Genomic DNA, 19,023 nt, shown 5'->3' with positions numbered 1-19,023 from the left:
CATGGTGGTATCAGAGCATGGTTCAACACTTGGATTGAATGGGAAGAATGTGTTTGTCATGCATGGATGTAGGATGTATATGTGCTTTTTATGTACGCATGGTAGTGGTTATTGTTACAATTGTGTTTCCATGTAGGAGTTGATGATGTTGTTGTTGGGATGCTTTAGTCATGAATGCATGTAAGTTGGAAATGCATGTGTTATGTTGGTTAGTGTCTATATGTTGTTATGCATTCATTGTCATGGTTATAGTTATCATGTATGGTAGGCCAAACATGCATTGTGAGGTCATTCTATGTAGGTTGTTTCATAAGGATGTTTTTCAGTGTTATGATGTTAATGTGTTGGCTGAGATAGAGCACTAGATGCATATTATTAGAGAGAGGTTGTAGCAGTAGACCTCAAGGTAAGTGTAGATCATCATACCTGTATTGTATGTTTGGCATGCAAGTATGTGGTTAATGGTTTTTATAAGCATTAGGGTTACTTATATGATTTTCATTTGATTATTATTATGGTTACATGTATGATAAATGTTGGTTCATTAGTGCAGTCATATGGACATGTGTCAGATAGTCATGAATGATAGTAACACGTTGTTGTATGCATTGTGGTCATATACCTCATGATTATGGTCATTGCAACTGAAGTCTTGATTTTATTATGTTTTGTGCTAATCTGGATTGAGTTATGCAGATGATAATGGTTTGGAATTTAGGTATGAGTTAATATATTGTGATATTATGACGTCATACTAATCTAGACTAGTTGTGAATATGTGATTGTTATGCATGAATGAAAATTGTTTATGAGCTTATGTGGTGAGCATGTTAGCTAGTTATTGTTATGGATATCATGACCTTATTTATGTTTATGTGTTATGAAGTTATATCATGTTAATCTAGAATGATTGTGCATACAAGATAGCCTCCCCTGAGATACATTAAGGTATGAGTTTGATTATGTCGTCTATTTTGTGTTTGATTGTTTGATTATGTCATCTAGTTGATTTATTTAACATGGAATGTTTGCAAGTTGTTTGAATGTTTGATTAATTGCATGATATGAGTATGTGTTCTATAAGATTGCACGAATGAATGGTCTTCTTTTAAGATGGTTGTGTATGAGCCTCGGTATTGCAACAAGAATGCTGCAACTCCCAATTCTACCAACATTAAATTATCAATGCTGGGTTCATAAAAATTGAATAGGTATCAGAACTATATGTGTAGCATACAATGTGTCCTTCCTTTTCTGTCATGAGGTAATAGAGTGCATGTAATGAAATCAAATTCTAAACTAATTGCAGAAAATGAAATGCTTGAAATGGAAACCTTAACCTATTGCAAGAAAGAAAATACAAGGAAAGAAACCTATTATAATTACATAAAGTAGAGATCATGAACTAAATGTCAACCATTTAATTTCAAAGAGTTTACATCCATTAACAAAGTCTATTGGATGTGGCAATCAAGAAAATCATCATTGTATTATCCAATTCATAAATTTGTCTATTAACCCATTGAATCACTGAAATGTTTTGCATGAGTAAAGAGGCAACTGCTAAGTGGCCTTTAGTATTCCATAATCATTTATTTATAGCCTAGGGGTCATGGTTCAACCCTAAGAGACCAAAACCAATATTTTTGAGAACATTTGGGCAAGTATATACACGCTGGAAGAGTACTACAGGAAAGAACATATTTTCTATAGCGAGTTATAATTCACTGAATGGCCAACCAAATAAAATCCAAATTGGATGAGACAAATTTTGTGATTGAATAGGATGTCTTAGGTCTCCATTCCAAGTGGAATTGCTCAAAAATACCTCTGTTAACCCATGCTAAAAAATGGCCTAATATTACTAGTCTAAAATCTAGAAATTTGAGAACTAGTGAGCTAGTAAATCTATCAAATGCCTAACCTAATCAAGTGCAAATGCAATGGGATAATTTTTTTTATTAACTATATTTGTTTTTTGATATAATGGATGTGGAATATGCTCGATTGAAACTCATTAGCATGCTCTAAAAAACAGCAGAGATTTAATGTTATTTGCCACAAGGGACTTCCAGAAATCTAGATTTGGGAATAAGTAAGCTAATCCAAGTAGATAAATCATTACTATGACCTTCCAAAGTTGTTCCAATGATGAAGTTATTCTTGTGATCATGAAAAATAACTTAATTCAACCATTTAACCCAATCCTACAACAAGAAACCGTTAATACTAAATGCAAAAATAGGAAAACAACAAGAACAATAGATGCATGTGAACAAGAAGTGAAATGGATAAAAGTAAATGATACAAAATGGCTCTGAGTCTCCTGGGATGGCCAAGCCCAAGAAAAATCAGAGTCCTATGGAGGAGACCAAGTTGTAGAAGCTGAACATGACACCGATCTTCATTATTTCCATCAATACAATTACATCCTTGCAGAAAATGAAAGTGGAGCTACAAAAATACGAGTTCTCTCCACAATAAGACTAATCAAAATATACACCTAGAGGAAAATTCGACTTGGTACTTATAAAAAATGATTAGGAATCATCCCCCATGAAACAAGGAGGCTTTCCCCACAAAAATCCCTTTATTAGTGGATCTGGTTTCCAATACTAGGAATCTACATTAAATGACGGGGAACACATTCCTAGATTTTCTCAATCATTGGAGCTCCACAATCTGTGCCATAATTCTAGAATATCTTATTGATTTATTATTTAATATTGATCCTCCTGTAGTAGGGAGCAGGTCTCTAGATTATCTCCTCCTCCAAATCTTCATAATCTTCCCAATATTCTCACAATATCCCCCAAAAATAAATAATATTAGGCACAAATATGCAATTATCCATAAACCTTCCTAATGAACATATTAAAATTAAAAAGAAATTATCTAATGCAAAAATATAGGTTTAATGTGTTGAAATCTGGTTAGATGGACCTTAATTTATGTCTAATTTAGAGGCATGGGCCTTAATTTATGCCTAATTTAGAGGCCTATCTGTTATAGACATATTTGGGCACTGCAACCCCAATCACATATGTCCATAAACCAAGGGCTTCTAAGTCCCTAAAAGTGTTGTTTCATACCCTAAAGGAGCAAGGTCAACTGATTACATCATCTCCCAGAAGTTTTCCATGAAAAACCACTTAGAACTGGTCAAAGCAAGACCATACAGACTGCCCAGTGCAAAGGGTGCGATGCATCTCACCTACCACATGCAAAAAGTGTGATGCATACTGGAAAGCCCTTCTGTAGGGTGCGATGAGCAAGACCAAACAAATGGCACAAGCAGTTTGCTAGGTGGAGACCCTGAGAATCTTCTAGAAGCTGCTCATTTGACACTTTCCTTCCTGAGTTCGCCCAAGGATGAGTAAGAGATCATGAAATCTCCAAGTGGAACCAAGAAATATTAGAGAGATGACACTAATTAAAATCCCAGAAGCTGACTCACCCCCCTACAAATATCTATAAATGGATCCCTCATCCCAGAGATCCAGAGGTTGGAATTTGGTAATTTGCAAAGAGATGCTGTTGGTTTCTCTTTGAAGACATTGTTGGGTGATCTTGCTTTCTGTGAGGTGAAGAGGGCTTTCAAGCTGGGAGGATGGTGCTGGGTCAGACCAAGTGGTTGTAATCCTCTCTTCTACTACTTTTACTAATAAAGCTATTTGAGTTTTCCTCCATATTCTTGTGTATCTTTGAATATTGTGTTGATATATGCATTTGTATGGTCAATATATATCTGATCCTATATTGTTTACAGTGAAAGATCTCTATGCTTTGATGGTATTATGCTACTGTGAATCTACAGGTGCTCTTTGAAGCGGGACAAGTAAGGAAGCAGTGGTGAGATTCTGTCAAAGGGGAAAGGAAACAAGCAAGGAGCCAAGTGGAAGACTGAGGTTGGTACTCTCTGCTTCTTTCTCATCTCTCTCTCGTAAAGGAAAAACAAGTGACTTTAATTTGTTTGTTTCTAAGATAGCTACTCGTCTTAGTGGGACTAACAACTCTGAATAGACACTAGATTCCCTGATAACAAAATGGTGACTCCGCTAGGGAGCGATTAGTTTGATTGCTTGTCTCCATTTGTTTGATTCATAAACCACAGACGGAGCCTGAAGTCAAGCCAGCTATCCTTTGAACTGCATTTGCTATGCAAGTGCAAAGTAGATCAATGCTACTTCAGTCAATCTCTGGGTTTGTTTATGAACTGAACAATTGAATTTCAAACATCCTAAGTGCCCTAGAGGTAGCTTGAGTAACCTCATTAGATCAGCCCTTGTACTTTGTAGTTACTGACTATCATTTGCTCGGCCTAAATCCCTGAACTAAGCTGCAAACTGTGACCAAAAACCAAGTTAAAGTCTTGTCCCTGGACCATCACACCTTCTCTTCTTGGCAATCTGGATGCATCGCACCTCCCGTGTGCAGTAGGTGGGATGCATCCCTGTTTCCCTGTGTTACAGGTGCAATGATCAGACAAGACTAGTTCTGCCTCCAGATTTTGGTTTTTTCTTCACTCTCTTCAGCTTTATTCAGGAGTTTTGTTGTCTGTGATCAGTAGACCACTGTTGAAACCCCCTTTCTTTGTGTCATCCAACCTCCATAGTGCAAAGATTTGTGAATGTTTTTATGTATTTTTCGCCATTCACAATTCTCATTTACAAAATGGTAGCTTAATTGAACTGTCGTCTTTGGGTTTGAAAGTGTCGCAAGTGTTGTTTTCAGTCAAGGAAAAGAATTATTCTCTTTTTGATAGTCGATTACACTGTTACTCTTGTATTTGATCTGAATTAATAGTACTTCAAGTGTCAAAAGCAGTTTTCAATTCAAAATCACAAAGAGTCGTCTTGTCTCCCTTTTGTTTTTTGAAAAGAAAATCGTTAGTACTGTCACTTTGAAAGAAGATATAGTTCAGATTTGTGCTTAGCATTCTTTTTGTCATTCACACATTAAGAAAGCGGAAAACAAATACATGCATGTGCATTTGCATTTAGACTGCTTGTTGATTTTGATTTAGGATAGTGCATCTAGTATGTGCTCTCTCCTCTATGTTGAAAGGATTTCGTTTCTCTTTCCTTAGTAGCTAGGATTTTCATTGCAAAAAGAAGATTAAATGACTGTTTATCATCTTAGATTTCATTTTAGGAATTGTATATCTATATCACGTGGTGAAACTAAAAGGAAAACTTCTTAAGAAAGATCAACTATAAAATAAATTCAATGAACATAAAAACGCTTTGGAACCTAACGCACAACATTTAGAAGTCTAGGCTAGGGATGTATTCCGGTGTCGTAAAGCCTTGTAACTGTCGCTTTCATCGTAGGTTGGGTGATTCCTCCTCTTTGAGATGACAAGTGCCTGTACAGACTTGTGCTCCCATGTACCGTCAAGTATATATTGGGATACCACAATAGGCTATACCCTTTATCCTTAGGAAGCCATGTCTTCTGCCCTATCGATCGCAATGCACTGAACACAACAATCAGGAAGATTGACCACCGTACCGTAAAAAGTATTCTGTAGTTTTGCGATGGTTTGGTAATTCCTCTGTCTAGATTTCCAGAGTAGTCTCTTTCATTCCTTTTCAAACTCCTTAAAGGAAAAGGTCCATCTGAGCACTTGTCACTTCAAGCTCATTAAAAATCAAAGGCGACTAGAGTCATATTTAGCTTTTTCTTGACTCTTAAAAATTGAAAAAGCAAGTTGTGTCAAAGCGTCTAAAATTCATTTAATTCGGAATAACATTTTTCCCTTTTATTTTGAGTTGATCGAATAATCCGCAACTGTGGAAGAAAGTCAATCAAAACCCTGTCATTCGCAGAGACTGATGAGACAACTATCTTTGACTCCGAAAAGGAAACCATTCTGGGCCAAGTGAACTCATTTAACTGGGTCAAAGTCTACTGGTTTGTTTGAAACTTGTGTTTCAACATCCTCTGAGACTCCGATTACTCCAACCGTTTCTGGTATCCCCGCCTCTACAAAAGAAGTTCCACAGTCACAAGAGGACATTGGAACTAAACCTAGTGTAACAATGAACACTTCGATTCCTGAACCAGCTCCATCTAGAATTGGTTCGGAAGGTGTTACCCCTCCAGCATTTGTCGCTGCAGAATCTATACCTTCTTCGGCACCAGAAATATTTTACGGACCTGACGGTCTGCCTCTTCCACCCAGATTGATTGCTATAGAAGAGATTACGGAGGATCTCCCATCCAGTACTCCATCGCATTTTGGGATTGGGATCCACCTATATCCTTCTACTTTAGAAGTTAATACCCTTTCATCACAAGTTCCTGTAGAATTGCTAGGAAGTCTTTTGGATAGACTCAATATGTCTAGACAACCATCGACATCTAGGACTGTGTCGTCCAATACAACGGTAGCAAAACCTCCTGTCACTACTCCGACGATGTTCATTGGTATACCATCTATCCCAACTAGCTCTCAACCGCTATAAGGAGTCCACCCAGGGACTGTTTTGACAATATGGTCTGTTCCTATTTTTTCATCTGGAATAGTATCTGGAATCTCTTATGTTGAATCTCAACAAATTGATCCTTCACAACAATATCAATTTGGGCAGTCTGGTCTCCAAAGGCCAATCATTCCTTTGAGCACTGGATTGTCGCCATATGGGGGGCACTATACCCTTTCATTGTTCCCTCCGGGAGAACAACCATATGAGAGTTCACAACCGAATTCAGGTCAAATTGGAATCACATCCAGCGGTTGGGTGCCAATACTGCCTCAACAACCAAGAGTTGTATACTCAATGCAACCGAGTCTACCTGTGTCGAATATCCCCACTACACCAGCTATTGTGACAGTGTCGCAAGTACAAGCATTGCCTGTTGCATGCCAACCTCAAGTTTCTCAGGTTGTTGTACAACAGCCTCTTGTCTTCGCGACACAACTGCAATCGCCAATTAGTGGCTCCTTAACTGGAGTGACTCAGGCTCAAACGGGTACTATTACCCCTCATCTTGGTCAAATGTCCAGTATTGGGCAATAGCAAATGGTTTCACAACCATGGCTGGTGCAACATCAACAGCCGCAATTCCAACAAGCTTACCAAGGACCTGAGCAACAAAACTTTGCAGGTAATGGGCAGTCGTATATTCAAAATGGTTATCACCAGTCATCTCAAATTGGTTATGCCCAACAACCTTATCAAAGTTATCAGCATCAAATACATTATGTTGGTATGCAAAGACCCACTGCTCAGGCGATCCCATCTTATCCTGGGTATGCTTCGCCAAACCTGAATCAATAGTTGCCCTTCGTAGCGACTTTAGAGTTACCAGATCTAAATTGGCTAACAAACGATCCAATCGCTTATGCCCCTTGGTGGTCAGCGATTCCTCATAAACTTCCATCAGATATTCTTAAATTTAATGGAAATTCGGGTGAAGACCCGTCGAATCATGTGATGACCTTTCATTTGTGGTGTTCGTCCAACACTCTCAATGATGATTCGATTCGGCTCCGCTTTTTCAGTGTTGACAAGTCCGGCAGCAAAATGGTACATCGAATTGCCTAGAGCTTCATTCGATAACTTCAGTGCCCTTGCCACAGCCTTTTTAACCCATTTTCAATTACCAATAAGGTATGAAACAGGGACAGAGCTTCTTACCAATTTCAAGAAAATGAAAGCCACTCACATATCCGATCATATTCATGAATGGCGACATCGTCGTAGAATGGTAAAAACATATGTCCCAGATCAGCTACTAGCTGAATGGTTTATTAAGTCTTTGTTACCTTCTATAACAGAAGATGTGGTAAAGGGAGGGGTCGTCACTGAAGAGAAGGTCATTGCTTGTGCGCAATATCTAGACTTCACCTATACTCAGTCTGGCATGCTCTATGACAAAATCCTTGATGTTCCAAGACCAGAATTTTCCGTTCCTCCTCCTCCTAAAGCAAACAAGGACTCTCATGTCAGCGATGGTGTGATAGGTATGACAAGCATGAAATCGACAAAGGTTGCATCCAAGAAAGCCCGTAAGGTTTCTGATCAAAATGCAAATGAAGAACTTCTCGCCTTGGAGGTTAATGCCATGTCAATCGACAAAGGCAAAGAACTGAAGCAACTAGGGGGCAAGAAGAAAGGGAAGAGCAAAAAGAAGAAACAGGATGATTCATCTCCTAAAAAATCTTCTGCAAACCCTTCTGGGCAAAGGAAACCTACTTAGCCACGCCTCATATGCGATGAGGATCATTGGACGAGAGATTGTCCATATAAAGCTAAAGTTAAGAAAATCTTTAAGAATTCAAGAACTTCAATAGTATTAGCTGACCCATTTCCTAACCCAGGAACCAATCTGGTTGCAAGCAACAATGCTTCCCCATCCCAAGTGCTTATGTTGTCCATTTCAAAACAACAAAATGATGCTTTGATATCAACAAGGAATAAAGATTACAGGAATCTACAGCTGTTGAACAACAAGGCTACTGATCAACCTAGTAGTTCGACAACAACTTCGACCGAGGTTATGCCACCCATAATTGCTGATCTAACAATAAAGCCACCAAAGGGAGTAGTACACAAATTGACATTTAATCCTTGTGCCAGAATGGCACAGAATTATAATATGGTAGAGGACATGGCCCAATCGCCGTCCGCTATGTCGACACTTGAAGTAATACAAAATTGCCCCTCCTAAAAGTAGGCTCTATTATCAGCAATAGGTGGGATAGACCCAATGGATTCTAATCTTGTGGCCTTTAGTCATAAAGGATATGAACCTTAGTTACCAGCTCAACTCACTTTCCTCATTTAAATGAAAGCCCTCAACAAAACTGTTCATTGAAAAATTATTGATGAGGGGGCATCTACATGTATTATGTCAATGAGTTGCTGGAAAACTTTAGGATCACCACCCTTGTCACGATCATCAATGACGTTAAAAGCATTCGATGGACGAACATACACTCCATACGAGATTTTGAGTAGCTTACAAGCTGAACTGGGGGATAAAATAGTAGAAATTGATGTTGAAGTTATCGATGGAAACCTCGACTACAACATCCTATTGGGAAGGCCCTAGATTTATGCTATCCCTGCTATTGTGTCGACATAGTTCAGAAAGATTGCATTTCCTTTTCAAGGAGGAATTACAATCGTCGACCAACAAACCTTTCTCCCCAACAGTTCACAAGTTATGGGAAGCATCCCAATGATCCATGGAAGCTCTCGTTCGCTTCAAAATATCGGATTAGGCCTGCTAAAAGACCCTACATTGATGGGTACTTTTTCCCTACCGCCTCAGAGTAATCTGGCGGAAGTGGCCATGATGGAAACCTGCAATATGATATCTTCTATATCTAAAAGATTCAGAAGATTCTCGAACATTTTGTCAACATGGATCATCGCCATTTTAGAAATATTGTAGCAATCAATTTTCTTGGCCTGGGGCGCAAACCCAAATCAACGCTCATCGAGTGTTTGGATAGACAGGTCTAAGGAATATGGCACCTCTTTAGATCCTTGGTCACATGTACATTCTATAGACGAAGGAATCATTTAGTCAATGATAATAGGAGAGGCACCATGGGAAGATTACCACCATCGTTCCCATCTTCTGGATTACCACAAAGATTATTCCAACGACCTCAATCATCCTTCAGTTTTTTATTTTCTATCAAATACTGTAAATACGGTGGATACCGAGGACAGTTCTTATCTCATGTCGACCTCGTTAAAAAATGAAACAAAGAGTAATGAGGATAGTTCTTTTACTATATCAACCTCATTAAAAAATGAAACAACTCCCTTTCCAAATCGAGTCTTTGATTATGATCTGGTAAAATCCAAGTCGAGTCTTTCAAAAATCTCAAAAGTGAACCTTCATTCCATCCACCTTGTTGAATGCAATGGAGCTTGGGGGGCATGCACCTCAATTTGCATCATTATGCTAGGGGCATGCAAACTTATAAGAAGCGTAGTTTTTCATTTCAAGCTTGTGTAAACATGAAACCAAATCTGAGCATATGTTGTCGCATGGTTCAAGCTCATTAAAAAATGAACCAGGCCACGAGCAGTTTTACACGAACTTCAAGCTCGTTAAAGAAATTAACCTAGAAATGAGCAGTTTTACGCGAAGTTCAAGCTCATTAAAAATTAAACCTAGCAATGAGCATATGTTCCACCAGAGTTCAAGCTCATTTAAAAATGAATCCACTTCCGGTAAATAACCATTGTGAATGATTATCATCAGCTTTTGAGCCTCGGTCGTGTTCTTACCATCACCTCCACTATGTTTTAGCTGATCATTCAACTCCATTTGATTGTTTACCCCTTTTGAGGAACAACTGCGATGAGTGATCCTATTAGCCACCTTCTTTACACTACCATGATTGGAAAGTTCCAAACCTTACCTGGAACTAGCTGCTATCTGAAAACATCACTCCTTCCTCAAAAAACGAGTCTCCTTTAAGCTCTTTTCATCTGACTCATAAAATATTAAAAGATTTCTGAGCAATTGGCCTCTCCAGCTCGTTAAAGTGATTGGAAGTGCTATCCCTCCTCTAGATTTTAATCTTTTTGGACCTGAGGGATCATTACACAAAAATATCGAGCGTTTGTATTGTTCGGCTTGTTAAAACTATCAAAACGTCATCCCTTTCGCATTGTTTTATACTTTTTCGGACTTAAGGGATTATATTATGAAAAAGGAATATTGGAGTTTTCTTTCCGTCTCTTTTCAGACTCTCTAAAATTGAAAAGGACCAAGTTATCCTTGTCGTTAAACTCGTTAAAACAATAACAACAAACTTGTCCATTCAAACAAGAGCGAGTTTCACTATCGCTAGGCTCGTTAAAACATAGCGACGGGTTTGCTTGAAGGGAAAATTATAGAACAAGCATATGTTATCCTCCTCAAGCTTGACAAAAATAAAGAGGTACTGGTCAGAAATGACTGGGGAAAATTGGGAAGAAAACTTGAAGAAACTTTATTGGTAGCAAGTCGCTCTTGAGCATGACACTTTCACTCCATCACCATGATTGAGTCGGGTTGGGTTATTCCATTCACCGGTCATATCACCATTGGTCCACCGTACCATCCACTTTTGGGGTTAATGCTACCAATCCATTTCAGTGTCGCCGATATGTTCAAGAGAAGTCGCTCAGAGAATTCACCTACCCAGCTTGTGTCTCATCCACTACAATACCTTCACGCTTCATTCTTTCATGACCGCCACCCTGAACCTTGTATCATCAGATCGTTTTCACCTCTACAAAATCATTTGCTCTGTTCCATGTCATAGATGTGGGATCCATTAATGCCCTCCTACGACGGGTCACTTCTTGTCGACATCAGCTCATTATCCAAGAAGTCGACTTAGGGACAACCCTTCGAGTACTTTGAAGCTTTCATGCCTCAATGGCAAGTTTCTTACTTCCGGGGATAGGTCTACACTGATGGCCTTGAATCGAAAGATTTTGCGTGGTGTTCGACATCGACTCAAGTATTCACACCACGTGAATTGTACTGTAGTACCTTGAGGGTCATCATCATTATCGGTGATTCCTCTCGCGCTTGTTAACATCTTACATCACTGGCTGGTAATCAGGTGATGTCCTTCCATGTTCGACATCAGAACATATTTTTCACATGGATCGACTTGTAGCTTCAAGTGAAGATCGAATGAGTTTTGAAGACCCCGGATCTAGTTTCATCTATCTGGGCTACGATATAATCAGGAAAATAAAGACATCAAATGTACATGATTGCTGCACAGATAATCATCCAAACTAAGGGATGATGGCTCTACCGGAATCATCAGTCTGCACACAGACGGTTGTCTGTCCTATGTACATGAAAATGAATTTATCAAGCTGAGTATGGGAATGTCCGCCTTAGCTACATCATGAAAATATTATGAAGATAATGTATTGTATTGTATCTTATTACAGGTCACCTTCCAGTGTGAAAAACCTCGCATCCTCATTATAAAGCATTTCACTCGACATCAAAAGATTTATGACCTCATGCTTTAGGGGGCAACTGTTATTGACATATTTGGGCATTGCAACCCCAATCACATATGTCCATAAACCAAGGGCTTCTAAGTCCCTAAAAGTGTTGTTTCATACCCTAAAGGAGCAAGGTCAGCTGATTACATCATCTCTCGGAAGTTTTCCATGAAAAACCACACAGAACTGGTCAAAGCAAGACCATACAAACTGCCCAGTGAAAACGGTGCGATGCATCTCACCTGCCACATGCAAAAAGTGCGATGCATACTGGAAATCCCTTATGTAGGGTGCGATGAGTGAGAGCAGACAAATGGCACAAGCAGTTTGCTAGGTGGAGACCATGAGAATCTTCTAGAAGCTGCTCATTTGACACTTTCCTTCCTGAGTTCGCCCAAGGATGAGTAAGAGATCATGAAATCTCCAAGTGGAACCAAGAAATATCAGAGAGATGACACTAATTAAAATCCCAGAAGCTGACTCACCCCCCTACAAATATCTATAAATGGATCCCTCATCCCAGAGATCCAGAGGTTGGAATTTGGTAATTTGCAAAGAGATGTTGTTGGTTTCTCTTTGAAGACATTGTTGGGTGATCTTGCTTTGTGTGAGGTGAAGAGGGATTTCAAGCTTGGAAGATGGTGCTGGGTCAGACCAAGTGGTTGTAATCCTCTCTTCTACTAATTTTACTGATAAAGCTATTTGAGTTTTCCCCCATATTCTTGTGTATCTCTGAATATTGTGTTGATATATGCATTTGTATGGTCAATATATATCTGATCCTATATTGTTTACAGTGAAAGATCTCTATAATTTTATGGTATTATGCTACTGTGAATCTACAGGTGCTCTTTGAAGCGGGACAAGTAAGGAAGTAATGGTGAGATTCTGTCAAAGAGGAAAGGAAACAAGCAAGGTGCCAAGCGGAAGACTGAGGTTGGTACTCTCTGCTTCTTTCTCATCTCTCTCTCATAAAGGAAAAACAAGTGACTTTAATCTGTTTGTTTTTAAGATAGCTACCCGTCTTAGTGGGACTAGCAGCTCTGAATAGACACTAGATTTCCCGATAACACTATTAGTTGTACTAATGCATTATGTTCTCACACAATTGATATGTAGTTGAGTGTAAGTGTGTGCTAGTTGTAATATTATGATATTGACTATTAGTTGATTAGGACATCGTTGATTAGTCTTGGTAAAGGTTGATTTGAAATTAATATATATGATATCTTGATATTTGGAACGTGGGACTGACATATGTGAACAGTTGTAGGGGAATATGCTTGATATTAGAGTGACAAGGTAATAGTTGATTTGTTTATATAACTAATAGTTGGATGATGTGATAGTACATAATATGACTCAGTTGTTGCAAGGTAAAAGTTAAAATAAGGGAATTGGGTGAGAATTCCTTTGGGTATGTTTGGAAACCACAATTCCAAATGAATGAGTGCTTTGCATCAATATAGGGAGTCTTCTTAACCTTTATTTTATCTTATATTATATGGATATGTGCTATATTTATGAACATGTACTTGATAGGTATGACCATTGATGTTCAGTTATGGCATGATTCATCAAGGAATCAAAGTCTCTTGATAGATGATGTATGTGCATATTCAGATATAAGGCAGCGTGCTTGGCACAACAAGGTAAGGTAGTTGGTATATTTTATGTTTATTTATGCCTGACATTTATGTGTTTATGGCGAGATGATGTAGGGGATTGCATGGAAGAGAGATTTCCATGAAAAATTAAAGGAGGATCGAGTTTATCTTTCCCTTGGAAGCATTGGGAATCCATGGGGATTGTGTCATGGTGTCCCTTGAGAGGCTTGTGATTTTAGTGCTTTGTGATTTGTTTGTGCTTTATTTGTACTTTCGTTTATGACTAGCATATGCCCATACCACTTTTCTTGTGGTGTCATATTGTTATTGGTTTACATGATTTTATTCTTGTTTGTTTATTGCTATTGCCTTTTAAGTCTGAGTCTTGGGGGTTTTTTGGGAAAGAGGAAAGTTAATTGGGCCCGAGAGGAATTGAATGAAACCCATAAGGTAAGGTAAGACCTGAATGAACCTTGGTGCATAAGTAAGGGAAGTTGAAAGAAAGAGTATGATAGTCGGTTAGATTGGTTGAGTCCATTGGTGTAAATAGATGGTAGTAGAACAATCATGAGAAAGGTAATAGGAAAGGTAGAGTAAATGGATTTGATGCATTGGATACCTTGGATAGGGTGGGAAGTTTTTGTCTCATTGTTGTGCATGTTGTGCACAAATAAAGGAAGTTCTCTTAACCTTAACCTTATGATATCTATTAATTATGTTGTGCTCATAATTATGTTGGTGTCTATATATGTATATATGTATGTATGTATGCTGTTGTCTGATAGGGTCGCCAGGAATCATGATTGTTTTATGCAGATGTTTATTTACATATATGTATGTATGTATGCCATTGTCTGAAAGGGTTGTCAAGAATCATTCTTGTGGAGGAATGATTTCTTATGCAGTTGAATGGCATGAAGACGTTCCCGATTTATGAGGAATCAAGTGGCAAGAGTAGCCCTGAAAAATCTATGATGTTAGTTTCTTGTGGATATGGTTGATATTATGTGTTTGTACTACATCTATGCTTATGTTAAGGACATGATATGTTGAGGGATACATCAACAAATTGAAAGAATTGAGACCTTTAGCATGCTATGACAAGTATGGATAGTGGAAAGACATTAGAAGTAAGGTTGCCTAGTAGAGACATCGTGGCCTCTGGGTGTGTAGTACTATTGTTGTGTATCTGTTGTACATGATGTACCTATTATTTTGTATTCATGTTGCATATATAGTGTTGTGTGCCTGTTGCATATGCGCTACTATTTACATATAGTGTTGCATGCATGTTGCATATATTGTAATGTGTAGGTATAGTATATGCTGTGCTATTTACATATGCTATTATGTACATGTTGTATATGTAGTATTGCGTACATATGATGTTATGTGCCTACTGTATATAAGGTGTTATGTGTATATTGCATATGGAGTGCTGGCTATAGATGGTGCTATGTACATGTTGGATATGAGGTGTTGTGTACATATCGTGTTATAGATCTAACCCATAAATATTATAGATCTGATATAAAAATATAAAACAATGCAAATAACCCGGAAATACCCAAAAATGATATGAGAGAAATAGATAGAAATGATTCACTTTATTGATCAAACTCTTAAGGTAGGGCAACACCATACATTCACTCCTTAAGGAAGGAGAACACTCCATAAGCCATATGCCTGTTCATACAATAATCCTTGACTCTTTCTTGACATGGAGTCTCTAGCCTCTATATAGGCCTCATACATACAATACCATGGGTCATTACCATGGTTCCCTCATACCATCAACTAATACCATGGGCCCATTACATTATTACTAACTACTTGTGGTCCCTTACCTGATATGGGTTAACCACCTTATTTATTACTATGGCCCATCCCATTATTACATTATTACCTTGGGTACCTCCCCTGGTACCCCATATTATCCCCCCTAGGTATATAGCATTCCACCCCCCTAAGCATGTTTCGTCCCCGAAACATGGGAAGAACACAAATAATAAGATCTACTCAAAAGAGTAGTCCACTGGTACCATGCACGTGCATGGTACCAGTGGACTACTCTTTTGAGTAGATCTTATTATTTGTGTTCTTCCCATGTTTCGGGGATGAAACATGCTTAGGGGGGTGGAATGCTATATACCTAGGGGGGATAATATGGGGTACCAGGGGAGGTACCCAAGGTAATAATGTAATAATGGGATGGGCCATAGTAATAAATAAGGTGGCTAACCCATATCATGTAAGGGACCACAAGTAGTTAGTAATAATGTAATGGGCCCATGGTATTAGTAGATGGTACGAGGGAACCATGGTAATGATCCATGGTATTGTATGTATGAGGCCTATATAGAGGCTAGAGACTCCACAGGAAGAGAGTGAAGGAATATTGTGTGAACAGGCATATGGCTTGTGGAGTGTTCTCCTTCCTTAAGGAGTGAATGTGTGGTGTTTCCCTACCTTAAGGGTTTGATCAATAACGAAGCATTTCTATCTATTTTGATCTTGTTATTATTGGGTATATTTGTTATTTCTCTTATATTCTGGGTTAGATCTACAACAAGTGGTATCAGAGCACTTTCTTGGGCACAAAAGTGGAGAATTTTTTTTTTTTATATTTTTTGCAGGGATTTTTGGGCGGCGAGTTTACAGATCAGATCTATATTTTTTGGTGAAATATCTACAAAATCTAATTGCATATCTAGATTATATGTGAAAAAATACCCGATTTCAAAAAAACAATCGGTCGAATCGGAGTCCGGATGAAGGAGATATCACTCATCTAAAAATCAGTGGGGTTGCAGAGTATTTTCAGGGCAGCGAATTTGCGGCACAGATCTAGACGTCTTGGTGCAAGATCTACAAAATCGAATTGTAGATCTGGATTTTGTGTGAAAAAAAACTCAATTTCAAAAAAAAAATCAATTGAATGGGAGTCCGGATGAGGGAGATATCGCTGATTTAAAATCAGCTCTTTTTGCAGAAATTTTGGTGACAGCGGGAGAGTTGCAGCGCAGATATGAAATTCTAGTGCTTGGATCAGGATTTCTATCACATGGGCAGATGCAGAATGATTGTTCCATTTCTAAAAACAGGTCATAATAGGGATTTTGAGCAATATTGATGAAACTGTGACAATTTCAAATTTTCGCCAAGTGAATTTTTCTCAAACCCTCTTTATGGAGATGCTATATTTTACAGGGAAAGATGATGGTCCTACTATTGAAGAATTCATACAAAGATACAAGTCCACACATGGGACATATTGGAAGCTTCCAATGCTGATTAATATGACAGATGAGGCTCAAAAATGGAATCTATAACTTGACTGCAAGCAGTTGATCAAACTTTCAGATGCAGAATTTGAAAAAGTCTTTTTGGACAAATGGTCTCGGGCTAGAAAAAAGGAGAATGAGACACATAAGGGGTTAATTGCTATGGGTGTCTCCTTACTGCAGGTTCATGGATTGATTCAGAAAGAGAAAATCATGGTTTCTATAAATCCTAGTTGCAAGCATAATTTCATCAATGTTAATTTGGCAAACAAATTGCAAGTTCCAACAAAACACATTGAAAATACACAGGTTGATGATGAGAATGTTCAAGTGTACAAGGATTTGAAGATTTCTATGGATAAGTATGTGTTGCATAGTGATTTTTATGCTTCAAATATGGATAACATAGATGTTGTTTTGGGATACCCTTGGATGGAATCAGTGGGTACTATCAATATTAATGTACAGAAGAAATTCCTGAAGCTTTGGTATAAAAAGAAGAAAATTACATTACAGAATATTTCCATGAATAAACAGGTAGAGTGCAAGGAGGCTGAAGCAGAAGATGTTCCAGGGTCTGACATATTAGATGATGAGCCAGTGATTATAGACAATCAAACACAAACAGAGGCGGAAGCAGAAAAGGTTACAGGTGCTGATACATCAGAGGAGGGCTCAGTGGTTGAAGTCATATTGGAAAAGAAGACACCACAACAGGCACCACAGCAGGGTGAATTAAAGAAAAAGACACCGTGGGTTAAAACTTCAACATATCATCACCCACATCACCCTGCAAGAAAACAACCAACAAGATGGCAACCAACTAGCCACAAGGACAACAACCCCTGTATGATGGATTGCAAGGAGCCTAGATCCACCTACTACACATCAACACAGAAGAGCTGCCATGGTCAACTTCCATCTCAAGCGAGCGAGGCACCAGCGAGATCGAGGGTTCACCTTTCTCTTGGATGGTACCAGTGGACTACTCTTTTCAACTTCCTTTCACGTGCATGGTACCAGTGGACTACTCTTTTGAGTAGATCTTATTATTTGTGTTCTTCCCATGTTTCGTGGACGAAACATGCTTAGGGGGGTGGAATGTTATATACCTAGGGGGGATAATATGGGGTACTAGGGGAGGTACCCAAGGTAATAATGTAATAATGGGATGGGCCATAGTAATAAATAAGATGGTTAACCCATATCATGTAAGGGACCACAAGTAGTTAGTAATAATGTAATGGGCCCATGGTATTAGTAGATGGTACGAGGGAACCATGGTATTGTATGTATGAGGCCTATATAGAGGCTAGAGACTCCACATGGAGAGAGTGAAGGATTATTGTATGAATAGGCATATGGCTTGTGGAGTGTTCTCCTTCCTTAAGGAGTGAATGTATGGTGTTGCCCTACCTTAAGGGTTTGATCAATAAAGAATCATTTCATATTATTTCTGGGTTTATTTGCATTATCTTATATTTTCATATCAGATCTATAATATTTCCGGGTTAGATCTATAACAAGTGGTATCAGAGCTCTGATACCACTTGTTGTAGATCTAACCCAGAATATAAGAGAAATAACAAATATACCCAATAATAACAAGATCAAAATAGATAGAAATGCTTCTTTATTGATCAAACCCTTAAGGAAGGGCAACACCACACATTCACTCCTTAAGGAAGGAGAACACTCCACAAGCCATATGCCTGTTCACACAATATTCCTTCACTCCCTCCCTGTGGAGTCTCTAGCCTCTATATAGGCCTCATACATACAATACCATGGATCATTACCATGGTTCCCTCGTACCATCTACTAATACCATGGGCCCATTACATTATTGCTAACTACTTGTGGTCCCTTACATGATATGGGTTAACCACCTTATTTATTACTATGGCCCATCCCATTATTACATTATTACCTTGGGTACCTCCCCTGGTACCGCATATTATCCCCCCTAGGTATATAACATATCGTACTATGCACGTGTTGGATTTGAGGTGTTGTGTACATATCATACTATGCACATGTATGTGGCATTGTGTACATATGGTGCTATGTACATGTTTTATATGCATTGCTTTGTATATATGGTGTTACGTGCATGTTGTACATGTGGTTGTTAAACAC

The sequence above is a fragment of the Pinus tabuliformis genome, chromosome 4_1 (assembly GCF_031772625.1).
Source record: "Pinus tabuliformis cultivar Carrire ecotype Pingquan chromosome 4_1, CPIR1, whole genome shotgun sequence".
Lineage (NCBI taxonomy): Eukaryota > Viridiplantae > Streptophyta > Pinopsida > Pinales > Pinaceae > Pinus > Pinus tabuliformis.
This window is presented reverse-complemented; position numbering follows the sequence as displayed.